Raw genomic sequence first — 15390 nt, 5'->3', positions numbered from 1 at the left:
ACTCCTTGGTAGTGAAAGGAAGAGAAATAGAATGGTAGCTTGAGGGGCAGGAGAATGAAATAGGGATTTTTGATGATGGGGAGGCCTGTGATGTTTAAAAACGTAAGGGAGAAAGACATTGAAGATGCTAGAGAGAAAGGGGTATAATGAAGATAGTGAGATTAAGGGGTTGAGTTTGGAGACAGGAAAAGAAAGGGTACTAATAGTTCATATTTCCATAGATATGGCTAACAAAATGTTTTCTTGACACCAACTCTAAGGTAGTTAGTATAAATATTATTTTACCCTTTTATTGCTGAGATTATTGAGACACAGAAACAAGGTGACTTTACCAGGGTCATGTAGTTATGGGAGCTAGGGTACAAACTGAAGTTTCCTGTCTCCATATGACTTTTTTCTTAAGGCCACGCGGTAGACCAGGAATCAGATGTCCTGGGTTCTAGACCACAGACAAGCATTCATAGCTGTGATAGAATGTCATTTAATATTTCTGTGTTTGGGTTTGATCAACTGTAAAATGGGCTTGAAAGTCCCTTTCCTGTTCACCTCATAGTTATTGCCAGAGTCATATGAGATTATCTGGGCAAAATGGCTTTGGGACTAGCAAAGTGCTTTGTGAGTGAGGAGTAGAGAGGGAATAAACATTTATGAAGTCCCTACTCTGTTCCAGGCACTGTGCTAAGGCCTTTAAAACTATTATCTCATTTGCTCCTCACAACAATCCTGGGAAGTAGGTGCTATCATTATTCCCATTTTGCAGTTGAGGAAACTGAGGTAGGCAGAGATTAAATGGCTTGCCCAAGGTGATACAATTAATAAGTTTCTGAGGTTGGATTTGAACTCATTTCTTTGACCCCAGGCCTAGCACTCTATTCACTGTGCCTAGCTGTCTCCTGTATGAACTTGGGTTCTTGTGATGATGGTTCTGAAGCTCTCCTTGTACAAATGTTAATGTTCAGAGGCTTTCTTGTTTTGTTTTTTAATTAAAAAAAATTTTTTTTTAGGCAATTAGGGTTAAGTGACTTGCCCAGGGTCACACAGCTAGTAAGTGTCAAATGTTTGGTCTGAGGCCGGATTTGAACTCAGGTCCTCCTGCCTTCAGGGCTGGTGCTCTATCCACTGCACCACCTACCTGCCCCTTAGAGGCTTTCCCAAAGGCCATTTGTCTTTGTTATGATTTTTTATTTTTCAGTTTAATTATGATTCTGTGTACTTAGAATCAGGATTCTTGTCATTGGGTACTGGAAAACATAGTATACCAGAAAGTACATTGGACTAGGAGCACGGAAAACCTGATTCCTTGTCCTGACCTTGCTGTTAACTTCCTGTGTGACCTCTATTAACCTCTCTGAGCCTCGTTTTCATCATTTATAAAATGAATGGGTTGAACTAGATGAGCTTTCTCTAAGGTCCTTTCCACATGTTACATTCTATGATCTTCACCCTGATTCTGATACTAACTTGCAGTGTGACCTCAGACAAATCACCTGTCTTTGGGTCTTTGTTTCCCTGTATGTAAAACGAAGGAGCTAGGCAAGAGTTCTCTGAGATCTCCTCTGACTTTAACATTCTCTGACTCTGGAAGTCTTAGACTTGACAGGCAATAATGTTTACCTCTTCACCTATGGAATGATTCTGGCCTCACTCAGATTGTCATGGGGTCATTGTAACCAAGATTTTTTTAAAGAAGAAAAAGCTGTACCCCCACAGCAAACAAATAAAAACCACAGCAGTTATGTCTGACAGATAGATGACCCTCCGTCCCCATAGTCCCCCTGCTGCTGGAACGAAGAAGAGAAGGTGCATTTTCTCATCTCTTCACTGAGGCCACATTGCTTGATCTTTACAGTTAAACCTCTTTCAGTTTCGTTTCCTGGGCCTTTCCATTTATATTGTTATAGTTGTTGTAGGTATTGCTTTCCTGGTTCTGCTCACTTTACTTTGTATCACTTCATATAATTATTCCCAATTTTCTCTGGATTCTTCACATCTATAATTTCTTATGACAGAGTAATTTTAAAAATTCACTTACATTTGTATGCTATAACTTGGCCCCTGATCAATAAACATCTACTTTGTTTATATTTCCTTGCTATGGCAAAAATTATCTTGTGTTTTTACACACACACACACACACACACACACACACACACACACACAGAGAGAGAAAGGGTCAGCTAGAAACTAGTTAAAATAATTAACAACTTTAGTAAAGTTACAGAAAATAAAATAAATCCACAAAAATCATTGGCATTTCTATATATTACCAACAAAACCCAGCAGGAAGAGAGAGAAAGAGAAATTCCATTTAAAATAACCATAGATAGTATAAAATACTTGGGTGTCTACCTGCCAAGACATACATAGGAACTATATGAATACTATTGTAAAACACTTTTTACACAAATAAGTATTAAATAGAGATAATAAATATTTAAATAATTGGAGAAATATTCATTGCTCACATGTGTAGGCCTAGCCAATATAATAAAAATGACAATACTACCTAAATTGATTTACTTATTCAGTGTCATACTAATCAAACTATCAAAGAATTAATTTCTAGAACTAGAAAAAAATAACAAAGTTCACCTGTAGGAAAAAAGTTCAAGAATATCACAATGTGGAGCAGCTAGGTAGCACAATGGATAGAGCTCTGGCCTTGGAGTCAGGAGCACATGAGTTCAAATCTGGCCTCAGACACTTGACACTTACTAGTTGTGTGACCCTGGGCAAGTCACTTAACCCCAATCACCTCACCAAAAAGCAAAAAAAAAAAATCACAATGAAAAAAAAATGTGAAAAAGGTGGCCTAGCACAACCAGATCTCAAACTATGCTACAAAGTATTAATAATTGAAACAATTTGGTAGCGGATAAGAAATAGCATGGTTGATCAATGGAATAGATTAGGTATACAATATACAGAAGCAAATGAACACAGTAACCCAATGTTTGATAAACCCGAAGATCCTAGTTATTTGGGCAAGAATTCACTGCTTGACAAAAACCACTGGGAAAACTGGAAAGTAGTCTAGCAGAAACTAGGTATAGACCAGCATCTTACACCATATACCAAGATAAGTTCAAAATGGGTACATGGTTTAACAAAAACGGATGGTACAATAAGTAAATTAGGGAATCATGAGAAATTATTTTTTTAAATCTATGTGGATGGGGGAAGAGTTTACAACCAAACAAGAGATAGAGAAGTTCACAGGAGGTAAAATAGATAATTTTGATGACAAAACATTTTAAAGGTTTTTACACAAACAAAATCAATGCAGCTAAAATCAGAATAAAAAGCAGGAAACTTGTCTGATTAAAATCTCATTTTTCAAACATATAGGGAACTGAGCTAAATTTATAAAAGTAAGTCATTACCCAATTGATAAATGGTCACAGGATTTGAATAGGCAATTTTTAGAGGAAGAAATCAAAGCTATCAATAGTCATGTGAAAAATACTTGAAATCACTAATAATTAGAGAATTGCAAGTTTTAAAAAACTCTGAAATAATGCAATATACCCATCAGATTGATTATTATGAAAGAAAAGGAAAATGACATGCTGGAGAGGATGTTGAAAAATAGCTACCCTAATGCACTGTTGGTGGTACTGTGAACTAGTCCAGCCATTCTGAAGAATAATTTGGAACTGTGTGCAAAGGGCTATAAAATTTTGGTTACCCTTTGACCACAAAATACTGCTATTAGGTCTGTATCCTGAAAAGATCAAAGAAAAAGGAAAAGGGCTCTTATGTACAAAAATATTTATAGCAGCTTTGTGGTGGTAAAGAATTAGAAACTTAGGGAATGCCTTTGAATTGGGCATCGGTTGAATAGTTTATGAATATGATGAAATGTTATTGTGCTGTTGCTGTTTGTCCTACTCAGAGGTTCTCAAAGAGGACCATGTCATCAGAGAGATGATGCCAAAATTATGAAGGGGATGGCTTCAGAAAAAACCTGGGAAGACTTAAATTGGTACAAAGTGAAATGAGCAGAACCAGGAGAACAATGTACACAGTAACAGCAATATTATAAAAATAATCGACTATGAAAGACAGTAACTCTGATCAGTACAATGATCCACCTTAATTCCAAACAACACATGATAAGAAATGCTATATGAAGGGCAGCCAGGTAGTGCAGTGGATAGAGCATCAGCACTGGAGTCAGGAGGCCCTGAGTTCAAATCTGTTCTCAGATCAGACACTTGACACTTACTAGCTATGTGACCCTGGGCAAGTCACTTAACCCCAATTGCCTTGCTAAAAAAAAAAAAGAAATGCTATCTGCCTCCAAATGGAGAACTGATAGACTCAGAGTTCAGATTAAAGTACATATTTTTCTCTTTCTTCATTTTCTTTGCTTTTTAGGGGGATGGGTTAATATAGAAATGTGTTTTGTGTGATTTCTTATGTATGAAGAGTATCATTTCATGCCTTCTTAATTAGGGGGAGCGGTGGAAAGAGTGTGATAATTTGGAAATTAAAAATATAGAGAGAGATGTGGGCAAGACAACAATATGATTAGAGGGACTTAGAACTATTTGGATGGCCAATCATTAATAGTTTGATGTCAATTTGGAAGGCTATTTCCAGTGAAGACACAGAAATGTGCTCTTGATCTTGAATTGTTCTACGTTTTTGTCACTGAGTTAGACAAGACCATATATTGAATGTTTATCAAATGTTCAGATGACACAAAGCTTAGAAAGATGAATGAATTGGAATTCAAAATGATTCTGACAAGCTAGAATAGCTAGGTGGCACAGTACATAGAATGCTAGACTTGAAATCAGGAAGTTCAAATACTGCCTCAAACACATACTAGCTATCTGAGTCTAGGTGAGTGATTTAACTGCTGTTAGTATTAAGTTTCCTCATCTATAAAACATCAAGGTGTTGGGTTTTGTGCTTTCTAATATACCTTCCATTCCTTAATCCATGATCCTGTGAACATTGAACTGCAGATAAAATAACAGTTAATAAGGATAAATGTAAAGTCTTTTGTGGGCTCAAGAATTGACTTCACAAGTATAGTATTGGGAAATATGACTTGTGGGCAGTTTGTCTAAAAAAGATCTAGGAGATTTAGTGGATTGCAAGCTCACCATGAATCAACACTGAACATAGCAGCCAAGAAATTTTATGAGATTTTAAGCTACATTAAGAAATGATTAACTCCTAAGAATAAGGAGGTGATAGTCTCTCTGTACTACACTTTTACCAGACCTCATAGGGAGTATTCTGTTCACTTCTGAGTTTCATATCTTATTGAATAAATTGATCAGCTAAAAAATGTCCAATGGAAGATGACACAGATTGTAAAGAACTTGAAGATCATGGCATTAAATGGTTGGTTGAAAGAATTGGAGAAGCAAACATTTAGGAAGGCCACTGTGTCCAAGTATTTGGAGAACTGTCACTTGTTAAAGGTAATCATATTTCTTCCAGTGAAGAGCTAGGAACAGTGAGTAGAAGTTGCAAAGAAGCAAATTTAGGCTGGAAATAAAGGGGGAAAACCATCCTGACAATTAGAAGTCTCTAGGTGGAATTGTTCTGTCTCATGAGGTGATGGGTTTTTCCTTATTGAAGTTCTTTCGAGTTTGAAAATATTAGAAAGAACACTGCCTTTGGATTGGGAAGTTTAGGGTCTATGTTCTACCTCTCACACAACCTACTGGACTTTGGGCAAGTCACTAAATCTCCCTGGGTCTCAGTTTCCTTTTTTCTTATTTTTTTTTTGTTTCCTTATTTGATAGAAATGAAGGAGCTGGACATGATGGACCCTGAGATCCCTATGAACTCTTTATCTGTCATCCCATGGACTTTTGATTATTTTATGTACATATTACATATAAAATGGAGAAAATAATTGTTGAGGTATGGATTAGACTAGAAGGCCCATGGGGTTCCTCCAGACCTAGGTTTCTGTACCTTCTAAAATCTGGATTAGCCATAAAATCTTTGATCAGTCCCTGAAGTTAGAGCCCTCAGAACCAGGTGTATCTTGACAAAAGCCAGTCTTCATTTCTCCTCCATTCTCCCTGGCAGGATTCCATGGTGTCAGGCACATACTTCCTGATGAGATCCCTTCTTTATGCCAGGAGATGGATGGCAGGCAGCCAGGCTGCAGTGGAAGAGTCACTGACTCTTAAAGACTTATACAGAAAGATTCTGCCTGTTCCTGGCCCCAATCCTGAGGGAGCTTTGATTCATGATATTTGAGGGCTCAGAATCAGGAAAGAGAGAAAGGGAATCTAAGAGAGAATTATTAGCAAACCTTCAGCTTTGGGAAGTGGCCCAGCACAGTAAAATCTTGGAAATGATGAGACATCGGGGGGCCGGAGAAGCCGAGGGGGAAGACAGTATCATAGAGCATAAAAATTTGTCTGGTGCTAAGTCATTATTGAATTATGAATTTTTAAATAACTCCAGTGGTTGCAAAATGACTGTGTTACGAAGGCTAGAGGCTGAACTCTTGGATTTCTTCATTTCTTCACAGGTGCCACAGATGAGAATTACCCATTGATTCTTTGGTAATCCTTCTCAGCCTGGCATTGGGGAAGAGGGGAGGGGAGAAGTGGACTTTAACTGGGTCTATATGACCTTTTCTTATACGTAGATGGGGACACAAAGATATATTTCCTATTAGCTGCTGAATACCCAGTAGATTGGCTTATCTTTTACTTCTGCTGGACTGAGCAGAAGCTAAGCTAATGATAGAAGTTAGTCTCTTTTGCCATTAAACTTGCCTGAGCATGGGGCAATGCTGTTGAATAGAGGGCCACGATTATTCATAGAATGTGTCATAGGATGGGAAAGAGGATTAGATATGGTAGGAGGTAAGAATCAAAAGTACAAGATTGCAAAAACATTATTAGACAGCAATTAATTTTTTTCAGGGGTGAGAGAAATATAAAGGGTGGTGCCTAACCAGAAGCTCAACATGAATCAACTGTGTGAAATGGTAGCCAAAAAAGCTAATGATCTTAGATGCATTTATGCAAGAATAGTGTCCAGAACATAAGAGGTGACAATTCCCTTTGACTCTTTGTCCTGGCATTTCTGTAGTACTGTGCCTAGACCCTGGGTACCAAATTTTATTATTAATAATCACACACACACAGTTTTACAAAATATTTTCCTCACAACCATTTTTTCAAGTAAAATGTACTGATGTTCTTATTTTACAGATGAAGAAACCGAGGCTTGGGCTGTGACATCCAAAGCTACACAGTTAATTGTGAGAATTGGGACTCAAACCCAGGTCTCGTGGTTCTAAGGACAATGTGCCTTTTATTATTCCATGTAACATTCTAACATTCAAGTGTGACCAGAATGTTAACGAGACTCAACAGTATTCCATATACTTAGATAAGAGATGAGGAAATGCAGCTCCCTTCCTTCCCTGCAGAGGTGAAGCCCCATGTATAGGAACATTATACACACTGTCAGACTTAATTAATGTGTTGGTAAGTTTGGTTGAACTGCTTTTTTCCCCCTCTGCTCCTTTATTCTTTGTTGTCAAGGATAGTTTGCCAGATAGGAGAGGAGGAAGGACTGTATTCAGAAATAAAGTTGATATAAAAACAAAAGACATTGATAATTTCATATGTATATGTGTATTTGTGCATAAACATGTATACACGTGTATGTGTACACACACACACACACATAGGTATGTATATATCAGCTAGGTGGCATAGTTGGTAGAGCACTGGGCTTAGAATCGGGAAGACTCATCTTCCTAAGTTCAAATCAGGCTTCATACATTTACTAGCTGTGTGACCCTGGGCAAGTCACTTAACCCTGTTTGCCTAAGTTTCCTTCTCTGTAAAATGAGCTGGAGAAGGAAATGGCGAAACATTCTAGTATCTTTGCCAAGAAGACCTCAAATGGGGTCACAAAGAGGCAGACATGACTGAAGACTGAACAACAAAACACACACACGTGTGTGTATGTGTGTGTGTATGTATATGTGTATATATATTTACACATATATATGCATATATATATACACACATATATATATATATATATATATATATATGCATACCTACACATACACACATATATGTATATATAATTGAAGTAACTGGATATCTTAAGGGCTGTGCCATGGAAAACACAACAGGCATTCTGCATAGTTGGCAGAGGATAAAACTAGTATTAGGGGAAGAAGTTTCAGTTCATTACCAAGAAAGGAGGGGAGCTGTCCAACAATGCAATGATTTTCTTTTGTGTAATAAATCATTTTTCACTTGAGTCCAAATAGAGGCTGGATGACCATTTGTCATAGATATTCATTTAAATGTATTCAATTCAACTGCATTTTATTATTAAACAAATCACTGTGCTAGGCGCTGACAGATGTGAAGATAGAAAAGACCTCTGCCTTCAGTGAGCTTATAAGCAGGCTAGGAGGAGGATAGGGCCCATTTACCAGTGACTATAATAAAAAATGGGTCATATAAATGTGTAAGAGAAATATAAAGGAAGTATTGTCTGAAGTCTTAGAAGGTGGAAAAAACATTTCTTACTGGAGGAAATCAGAGAAGGCTTTATGGAAGAAGTGGTATTTGAAGTATGAGTAGTAGTTCAGCAGGTACATGTAAGTAGTAGAGAGGACATTGCAGACATAGGGATGGATGGGAACAAGGCATTGAGGAAATGTAAAGGAAGTGGCAAATATGCTAAATTGGGTGGAACATGATAGGTGGTAATCTGAGATAAAGCTGGAGCCAGATAGTAGAGAGTCTTGGGCTGGACTTTATACACTGGGCAGTGGGAAACCATTAACAAGTTCTGGCTTTTTGATTTTTCTCTTTCACTGGCTTATTATCTTCCTCTCACTTCTAAAATGTGTGTATCCCCAGTGGCTCTATCTTTGGCGATCTTTTCTATATTCTTTCCTAAGTTTTCTTATCTAATCAATCAGTCAGCTAGATTGATTGGTACCAGTATTTATTAAGCACCTGCTATGTGTCAGGCACTGTGTTTGCAAACACAAAAAAGGAGCAGTCCTTTCCCCCAAAGGAACAAAAATTATGATAGAAATGACTCCTAATCTATATCTCTATCTCTCCCTACAACTTCAATACACATTATCAACTGCCTGAGGGGTAGGTAACATGATCTGGATTATCTGTCAGTGAACTTAAACTTAACATGTTATAAACTGAACTCATTTTTCCCTAAAACATGACTCCCCTCTTTCTCTTTTCCTTCCTCCCTCTCTCATATTTTTATGAGTGAACACTTTATTTGTACCTATATAGAGAACATTTTATGTATGGATGTTAAAGAAATGATTATATGTATATATGCATATAATAATCTTTATTCCCCTATTTCTGTCGATGTGACTGCTACTTTCCCAATCTCCTAGGCTTATAATCTTGGAGTCTTCCTCTCTTTCCCTACATACCCAAGACAAAGTGGTATCAATTGTATCTGCCATCACAGTAAATATCACATGTATTCACTTGTGCTGTGACTACTGCAGTGCAGGCCCTCACATTTTCTTACCTAGAATATGGTTGTAATTTTCTAACTGTTATTTCTTCTGCCATTCTATCTTTTCTTCAACCTGCCCTTCATATGTTGATACTCAACTAATTCTCCTAAATACTGCTCTGATCATACCACTCCTTTTCTCAATAACCTTAACTAGTTCATGCTATCTGAATCTATCCCCCAATCCAGATGCTAGTGACTGTTACCTGTTGATACCCAGGACATTTTCATTCATTTTTCAGCCTTTCTTTCCACCCCATCTCCTGCCTTCATACTATGGAGCTTCAACATATGTTCAAATTCCCTCAAATACTCTAATTTTCTAGTTCTTCAATCTACTCAGTTCTCATTATTCATGATTGTTATATTTCTGTGTACATAAATTACAAATTCCCTTTATCTGATTATAATATTTTATCATTTTGTCTTTCTCCATGTCTTATGATTCCTAACCCCATTTTTTTCTCATTAAGACCTCTAAACCCTTTCGATATTTTTTAGAACTTCACCCCTACACTAGCTATACACTCTTCTACTTTCCCATCTTGACCCCTTGGTAAATCAAGTCTGTTCTCCACCATCTTCTACACCCTTGCATACTCATCCTATTGCTGATAATGCATTGCTGAATGCTAACCTTAGATGATTCCCACTATCTGCCTCCTTTGTTGTGCTGCTGTTGCTGCTGAAAGAAGCTGGAGAAAATCATGAAACTGTGTTGGGTGGGTCTACTCTAAAATTTGTATTACATAATCTCAACTAAGTACTCACTGCAGCAGGGCAATCCTTTTATAATTCCTTAATTTATTAGACCATTAACCACAGCTGTTATTCCAAATCACTTCCTCAAGCTTTCTATAGCACCCCTCTCTCCAGCCTCCTCATCTGAGGACCTTACTTACTCTCTCTTATTCCTTCTTTCTCATCTCACTTCATTCAGACATTTTTCTCTACTGTTTTCACCTTTGTCTCTATCTTGTGTGAAGTGGCAAAAAGCTCCTTGCCAAAGCAAAACCATGCACCCTTGATCCTATCCCCAATCTTCTCCTCGAGGAGCTTGCCTACACTGTCATATTCTCTCTCTTCTCTTCTCTTGACCTGACCTGACCTGCAGTCTACAAATATGCCCCTGTCTTCCTTATCCTTAAAAATGCTTCATTTGACCTAACCATCCTCACTACTTATTGTCCTATATCTCTCCTCTTCTAAACTCCTTGAGAAAGCTGTCTACTATGGTGCCTGCATTTCTCTTCCTCTCACTTCTAAATCCTCTACTACCTGCCTTAGAATCTCATCATTCAACAGAAACAGCTCTCTGCAACGTTATCATTGATTTCTTAATTGCTTAATGTAATGGCCTTTTCTCAGTCCTCATCCTTCTTGATCTCTTTGTAGCCTTTGGTACCTCCTGGATACTTTCTCCTCTAGTTTTTTTTTTTTAACATTGCTCTCTCCTAGTTCTTTTTTGCTGGATCTCCCAACACTTCATGCTTTGCAACTATGGGTGTCCTCTAAGGCATCTTGGGCCCACTTCTTTTTCACTATGACACTATTTTGCTTGGTGACCTCATCAGCTTCTATGGGTTCCATTATCATCTCTGTGAAGATGATTTCCTGATCTATGTATCTACTGTTGTTCAGTCGTTCATTTGTCTCCAACTCTTCATTACCCTAGGGATCATGGCGTGTCAGGCTTTTCTGTCCTCCACTATCTCTCGAGTCTGTTGAAATTCATGTTTGTTGTTTCCATGACACTATCTATCCATCTCATCCTCTGCCATCTGCTTTTCCTTTTGTCTTCAGTCTTTCCCAACATAAGAGTCTTTTCCATTGAGCCCCATCTTTTCATTATGTGGCCAAAGTATTTGAACTTCAGCTTCAGTATATGACCTTCCAGTGAATAACCTGAATTAATTTGTTTAAGTATTGACTGATTTGATCCCCTTGCTGTCCAAGGGACTCTCAAAAGTCTTCATCTCCACTAATGTGATGTATAGGCTCTTTTTTTTTTTTGATCATGGCTTTCATATAGTCCAATAATTTTTAAATTCTCTCTCCTGGATCTATTTTCCAGGTCAGTTGTTTTCCCAATGAGATATTTCACATTGTTTTCTATTTTTTCATTGTTTTGGATTTATTTTACAGTGTCTTGATTACTCATAAAGTCACTAGCTTCCAATTGCTCCATTCTAATTTTTAAGGAAGTGTTTTCTTCAGTAAGCTTTTGGACTTCCTTTTCCATTTGGCCAATTTTGCTTTATAAGGCATTCTTCTCCACATTGGGTTTTTGGGCCTCTTTTGCCATTTGGATTAGGCTATTTTTTAAGGTATGATTTTCTTCAGTATTTTTTTGGGTCTCCTTTAGCAAGCTGTTGATTTGTTTTTCATGATTCTCTTGCATCACTCTCAGTTTTTCCTCAACTTTTCTTACTTGCTTCTCAAAATCCCTTTTGAGCTCTTCCATGGCCTGGGACCAATTCATATTTTTCTTGGAGGCTTTGGATATAGGAGCTTTGAGTTTGTTGTCTTCTTCTGGTTGTGTGTTTTGATCTTCTTTGTCACCAAAGAAAGATTCTGTGGTCTGACTCTTTTTGCAAGGTTTTGTCATGATCCCAGCCAATTACTTGGGTTATAGACTCTATGTTGAGGTAGGGGTCTGCTTCCAATGTGGAGAATGTACTGTCCCAAGCTTTGGGGCTTTTATGCAGCTGTTTTCAGAAATACTTATAGGGACCTGTAAATTTTCAGTTCTTCCAAGGTGGTATGATCAAGGGCAAGGTGTTTACTCCTTTCCTGGCCTGTGCTGTGGTCTATGTGTGACCACAAGCACTCTTTTCTGTCTTGGAACTGTGAGGAGGATTTGCTCGTCACTGCCATTACAAGCTCCACCACACCAGCCCTCCCTCTTGCCCCAGGAACACCACCCAGAACTGTGAACCAGATCCAAGCATGGGAAAGCCAAGAGAATCCTGCACCAGCAGAGAGATCCCTGCAATCCTCCTCTGATCAGCCACTCAATTGCCCCTCAGTCTGTGGGCCGAGCTTGGGGCCTAGAGTTGGCTCTGTGCTTCTGTCTCTCACCCACTGCAGACACAGACTTTTCCCACTGACATCCAAAGTTGTCTTTGGCATTTATGTGTCGAGAAGTCTGGAAACTACCACAGCTGCCCATGATTCAGTCCTCTGTGGCCTGCTCCAGGTTCACTGAGGCCTGCCTTGCCTGTGCGCACATGCCAAACTGTGCTTGTCTCCCCACTTGGTGTGAAATAACTTTCTGATCATCCACACTATCTTGGGCTGTAAATTTGTTTCACTCTTTTTGTGGGTTCTGCTGCTTTAGAATTTGTTTAGAGCCATTTTTATAGGGATTTGGAGGAGAGCTGAAGCAAGTCACTGCTTTTACTCCATCATCTTGGCTCCGCCCCACCTCTACCAATTTGAAAGCATGGATTCCACAGCACTCAACTTTCTGTGTAGTTCAACTCTCACAGCCTTACATTGCCAGCCTTAATGTCTCTCCCAAATCCTGCATTACACTGACTGTATCACGAATTGTATGTAGGTATCTCAAACTCAACATGTTTAAAACTGTCATTATTCTTCCCCTAAACATTCCTCTTTTCTCAAATGACGTATTATCATCAAGGGTATCAGCATCAGTTCGACTATTGCAGTGTTTTTAAAAACAATTATATGCTAATGCCTTTTGCTTTTACATAACCTAAATTTCTCTTTGTTGTCCTCCCCCTTCTACTCCCAGAGAGCCATACCATATCACAAGGATTATTTTTTCTTTTAAGAAAAAAATAGAAGAAAAAAAGGTCTAAACTGACTAGTACAGAAAAATAAAATCAGGAAATATGTGCAACATTCTACACCTCAGACCTCTCACTTCTGAAAAGGAATGTTTTGTGACTGTCTTCTTATTTCTCTTCTTTGAGACCACGCATGCACTTTGTAATTTTGCATCAAATTGTAAATTTGATTGTTTTATGGTTCTTTCCATTTATAGTGTGAGAATCATTGTGTACATTATTTTCTTTATTTTACTCTGTATCAGATCATGTAAATCTTTCTGTGCTTCTTTGTATTCATCATATTCATCATTTTTTGGTAGCACAGTAATATTCCATTATGTTAATATATTACAGTTTTTTAAACCACATCCTAATTGATAGATGTTTACTTTGTTTCCAGTTCTTTGCTACTACAAAAAGTTCTGGTATGTATACTTTGCATTTAGATTGGTGTATTTGGGAACTTTCTTTTTTTATCAATGACCTCTTTGGGGTATATGTCTAGCAGCAAAATATTTAGGTCAAAGGACTTTTTATTCACTTTATTTGCATAATTCCAAATTGCTTTCTAAAATTGTTATACTAATAAATAGTTCCACTATCAATGTTGTCATGTCTCTATATTCCCACACCCTCTTCAACTTTGATCATTTACATCATTTGTCAACTTTGCAATAGCATTCTTGACTTTGAAGACATTGTTCCTTCTTCATGTCTTTACCTACTCTGGTCCATCCTCCATTTGGTTGCCAAGGAGACTTTCCTAAAGCTGAAGTGTGACCATGTCAATGCCCCACTCCCACTTCATAAACTTTAGTGGCTTCCTCTTCTTTCATGATTAAATATAAAATCCTTTGCGTTACATCTAAAGCCCTTTACAACTGACCCATTACTATCTTTCTCATCTTCTTATGCTTTATTCACCTCTGTTCACTTTCTGACCCAACTGTACTGGCCCACTTCAAGTTCTTAAACATGACATTCCATCTCCCATCTGCTTACCTTCACATTGGCTATCCCTCAGACATAGAAAGGGAAGAGAATAAGTATTTATATAGAGCCTACTATATGCCAGGCACTGTGCTAAGCACTTTTAACAAATCTTATCTCCTTTGTTTTTCACAACAACACTAGAAAGTAGGTGCTATTATTCTCATATTTTTTCATTTGAAAAAATTCAGGAAAACAGAGGTTAAGTCTCTTGCCCAGGGTCTCACAGTTATTAAGTATCTGAGGCTGGACTTAGATTCTCTCGGCTTACTTCTTTCTCTCCATTTGCCTTGCTTCTTTCAAATCTCAGCTAAAATCCCACCTTCTGACAGAAGCCTTTCCTAGTACCTTCAGATAATAATGTCTTTCCTTGTGAGATTACCTCTTATTGCTATGTATTTATCTTGTATGTGACTAGTTATTTACATGTTCTCTCCTGCACTAAAATGTAAGCTCCTTGAGGGCAAGGATTAAAAAAAACCCTTTTGCTAGTTCCGCTTCCAGGAGCCAAGGTAGTGGAGTAAAAAGTATTCGCTCTTACCCTCCCGTATCAACCTCTGAAAACCCAGAAAATATCATACCAGGAAAAAAAAAAGAACAAAACAAAACCTTGGAACAGCTAAACTACAGGAAAGACGGGGAACAGCAGTGCAACAGCCCAGCAAACGGGTCTCCCAGTGCCTTAGGGAAAATAAGGGAAGCAGCACTACAAAGGGTCCCAGGCTTATAAGCACCCTTCAGCATTCATCTGAAAGGAGCTGAAGAAAGCAACTTAGAGTCTTCCTAAAGTCCCAGCCTTGCTGATTTCAACACAACACCAGGTAAGCTGTCAGAACCCTAAATACAGCCTCAAACTGTCAACCAGTAAGAGATCCTGAAGCCCAGGTGTTAGAGCAGGCAAACACCAACATCTGGACCTCTGAGTGCCCCAGTGAGGGTGGGGGGGAACCGGTGGAAACCAGCTCAGAAAACCACCAGGTGCCTTGGCATTCTACCACAAAGGAATCTCCCAGTGCATTAGCAGAAATGAGAGAGGCAGCATTGCAAGGGGCCCCAGGCAGATAACCACCCTGCAGCA

The 15390-nt window shown here is 38.3% G+C and overlaps 1 protein-coding gene across 9 annotated transcripts in view; it reads left to right on the top strand.

Annotated features, from left to right (window-relative positions):
• PTPRT (protein tyrosine phosphatase receptor type T) overlaps positions 1 to 15390 on the top strand; it is a 1323147-nt gene that overhangs the window by 643659 nt on the left and 664098 nt on the right. The gene's annotated exons all lie outside the window — the stretch shown is intronic.

The sequence above is a fragment of the Phascolarctos cinereus genome, unplaced genomic scaffold, assembly GCF_003287225.1.
Source record: "Phascolarctos cinereus isolate Bilbo 61053 unplaced genomic scaffold, phaCin_HiC Scaffold_2;HRSCAF=192, whole genome shotgun sequence".
In the NCBI taxonomy this organism is placed as follows: domain Eukaryota; kingdom Metazoa; phylum Chordata; class Mammalia; order Diprotodontia; family Phascolarctidae; genus Phascolarctos; species Phascolarctos cinereus.
Note: the sequence above shows the minus strand (reverse complement) of the source record. Positions and strands in the feature narration are given on the sequence as shown.